The 3,921-nt window shown below is 39.7% G+C and overlaps 1 pseudogene; it reads right to left on the bottom strand.

The window, feature by feature from the left end:
• Nucleotides 1-1,671: 1,671 nt before the first annotated feature.
• LOC143676144 (microtubule-associated protein RP/EB family member 1 pseudogene) lies at nucleotides 1,672-2,469 on the bottom strand (annotated as a pseudogene).
• Between the last annotated feature and the right edge of the window lie 1,452 nt (nucleotides 2,470-3,921).

The raw sequence follows: 3,921 nt of genomic DNA, 5'->3' as shown, positions 1-3,921 counted from the left end.
TCTGTTGCTGTAGACATGAATCATTAGCATGTGAAACTCATCTATGGCTGATTACAACTGCAGTTCTCTAATGGGAGTGACTTCCACATTGATTTATGTTTAATTAAATTTACCAGAGGCTTAAAAGAGCATGCTTAGTGAAGCACAGCCCAAACAGCTAAGCATACCTCACCTGAGCACTCACATCTCAGCCTGGACATTTGGAGATGCAGCAACGAATCACCCTGGGGAAAGCTGTTTGTGTCGGTTTGAAAGGATGTATGTCCCCTAGAAAAGCCATGTTTTAATCAAAATCTCATTTTGTAAAGTGATTTTGCAATCCCTTTTTCCAAACAATACTGTACATTTGAAACTGTAATCAGGTTATCTCCCTGGAGATGTGATTTAATTAAGAGTGGTTGCTAAACTGGATTAGGTGATGACATGTCTCCAACATTTGAGTGGGTCTTGATCAGTTTCTGGACTCCTATAAGAAAGGAAACATTTTGAAGAATGAGGGAGATTCAGAGAGGGCAGAGCAGAATGGCAGCCATGAGAAGCACAGTCTGTCAGCCAGCGACCTTTGAAGATGAAGACATTTCTATAGACTTGTCTTAATCGGGATATTTTCTCAGTCTTAGAAATATAAACTAATAACGTATTAAATTCATCTTTTTAAAAAGCCATTTTGTTTCTGGTATATTGCATTCCAGCAGCTAGCAAACTATAACACAGTTGAACCCAGAAAATGCCTCCTGGGGATCTTCTTGAAACAGTAACCAAGAGAACCTAGCAGATGATGCCATGTTCACTGTGTGCCTTTCCAGATGAGAGAGACACTCTGGCTGTCCTCACCATGTGCCCTTCCACTTCAGAGAGAAACCCTAAACTTCACCAGCCTTCTTGAACCAAGGTATATTTCCCTGGATACCTTAGGTTGGACATTTCTATAGATGTGTTTTGATTGGGACATTTTCTCAGCGTTAGAACTACAAACTAGCAACTTATTAAATTCCCCTTTTAAATAGCCATTCTGTTTCTGGCATATTGCATTCGAGCAGCTAGCGAAATAGAACACTGTTGAACCCATAAACTGGGAGAGAAGGTCAGCATACATCACCCTTTGCCTTTCTGTGTAAGAGAGAACCTCAGATGAAAGTTAGCTACTCTTCCTCTGAAGAACCTATACATTTTTAACCAAATCCCCTTTTATTAAGAGCCAATCCATCTCTGGTGTGTCATATTCTCATATTCTGGAAGCATTGGCAGACTAGAACATATTACATGACACCTTCTCCAGCAATCAGCATTTCCAGCAACCACATGGTGAGGCCCAGGGTCAGCCTCTTTGTTCTCTAGGTAAACCAACTAGATGTTAATACTCCTCTGTTACAAGGTAAAAGCTCCTAACATATTTGATGGAAAAGGAGTGAAACTTCTGCAAAGTTCACTTTTTAAGAGGTACATTTTGCTTATGAAAAGAAGCCAAAGAGTCATCTAAGAATAATGAAACGAAGTATTTTACAGTTAAGCACATGATTTTCATTTTTTTTTCCTCATGGCCAGGCATCAGAAATCAAATCTGGATCTCTGGCATGGAACACAACAACTCTGCCTGATGAGCCTCCATGGCCTGCCTAAGCATGTGATTTTGACTGAAGAATTCAGATGTTGCTCTGCTGGCCCATGTTGTTAATACTCTTCCTGTTCCTCTTGTGGGATCCCTTCATCAGGTATCACAAAGCCTTCCTCTGTGGTATACAGAATGTCCACCACCCTCTGCAATACAGGGTAATTTTTTCCCTCATTCACCTGACAGATCAATTCAATGTTCCTTAGCTTTCCAAAGTAGTAATATTTCTTCTTCTCCAAGTCTGCAATGGTAATTTTCAGTATGTTAACTTGCTGCATCATTTCAGCTGCTTCATCATTCCCACTTCCTAAACAAGGATCCTTTCTCACCACACCTGGACAAACCTTAGAAAGTTGCAGTAGTTCTCTGTGTTGAAATGGGTCTCTGTGGATCTGCACTGCAAGAGCTGAGAGATTTCTATGGTTTATTCCGAGATTGGACAAAAAGAGGCAGAGCCACTGCCAGCACTTGACCTTCCCTAGCAGGTACAGGATCATAGTCCTCTCCATCATAGTTTGGATCAAAAAACTTCTTGAACCACTGAATGAATTAAAAATTTTCATGATACTTTCACTAATCTGTCCACAGGAATTATTGTCAATGCTCATTCTCTTAAAACCTGCTTATACTGTTTTGAAGTTCTGGATGTATTCATATTCTAACTTAGCTTGGAACTTCATCTTTTTCAAGTCAATGGAATCAGGGAAGAGTATGACCATAAACTGACAGTAAGCAACCCTTAATTACAACTGTTCAATCTTTGTCAAATTCAACTGCAGAGACTCTGATCATGTCAGCATGCCATGAAAACTTAAGTTATCACTGGTCACTGATGTCAAGTAGATTTTCACTGCCATCTTATGCTCTCATTGGGACCACAACCACTGCCTGTGATTAGCTCCAGTTTCGTCTCTGTCTCATTAAAACTGCACAACCTGACTATTAAGTTTTTATTGCTACTATAATTGTGCAACACATTATTGACATCTCACAACTGAGGAAATCCGAATGTAAGAGGACAGACACATCAACCCCTGTTGCCCAGTTAGAGAAAAAACTACATTGATCCTGCAGATGGTGATACTCTGATATTTATTTCAGTGCTCTTTCAAATATCACAAGTTACATCCTTACACCCTTATTTTGGTGACTTAATCTCATTGTATGTTTCAACCTTCCCAAAAGACAATATTATATTGGGATGAAGGAAACAACCACTAGGTTGGACTACAACATCCAACCTAGTGGGTTTCTCATTTGTATTCCCACCCAGGCAACTTGATCTTGTTATTGCTCCAATTGTAGGCATATTGGCCAAATGTCTACTGCCAAGGCAGACAGCAGGTAAAAATGTCATTTATGGAGGTTGGGAGGTCTGGTATTTCTTATGATCCTGGGAATTAGAGCAGCTGTGTGATATCAGGGCCCAGTAAAGACACTCTGCCAGTTTGTGTTCTTGATCCAGTTTCTCTCAAAAGCTTGGCCACTGGCAGTTGTCATGTTCATCATCAGTGAGAAGGTCTCTAAAGAGCTGATGGAGTAGCATGAGATGTGATTAATAGTAATTTTGGCTGTATTTGGATCAGCTCTTATGATTGATCATGAATTGGGAAATATATTTAATTTTATTTCTCATATATATTTATATAAGAGAAAATACAGTGATGCAAAGAGGTGAATGATAGGTTATAAGGATTTGAAAGAGATTTCTGCGCAAATATACCAAGAAGCTTTCTCCTCAAAACTGCCTCATATTTATTAACCTCCCTACTGCAAAGAGAATGAAGAAAAAAGAGGGCTTTGTTTATCAGAGACACTTTCTGAAAGATTCTATGATATGACAGTTTGCCTTAATCTTATAAAAATAAAACCAGGGGGTTTCCAACTGTGCTTCAGAAAGATGTCCTTTCTGGACCTCCCTCAGGGTATTCCCCTTTCCTTCTCATATGCAGAGCACACTATGCACAGTCAGCACAAAGTCATATAGAAACACAGGAAAGGTACAGCTGATGGGCGCTGAAAAGATAAAAAGACAAAAGAATAAGAGGGTCTGGAAAAAAGCATTGTTTTGAATGAAAGTAAGGTAAGTAATAGTCAGTCAGAAGTAGCAAAAGAGAAAATAAGCCTCTAAGAAGCAATAGGGATGTGACAACAAACCTCAAATTATCCCTCCTGCATTCCTGTTCCAAGCATTCTCTCAGGGATGCTCTACATTCTTCAAAAGGTAGTAAATCTCCAGCCAAAAGAGGGAACTACCCTTTAGTGTGCAAACTGTGTGGCCAGTCACCTGGCTGAGCTCTGGTGATCGT

This window comes from Tamandua tetradactyla, chromosome 3 (assembly GCF_023851605.1).
Source record: "Tamandua tetradactyla isolate mTamTet1 chromosome 3, mTamTet1.pri, whole genome shotgun sequence".
Taxonomy (NCBI): Eukaryota; Metazoa; Chordata; class Mammalia; order Pilosa; family Myrmecophagidae; genus Tamandua; species Tamandua tetradactyla.
Note: the sequence above shows the minus strand (reverse complement) of the source record. Positions and strands in the feature narration are given on the sequence as shown.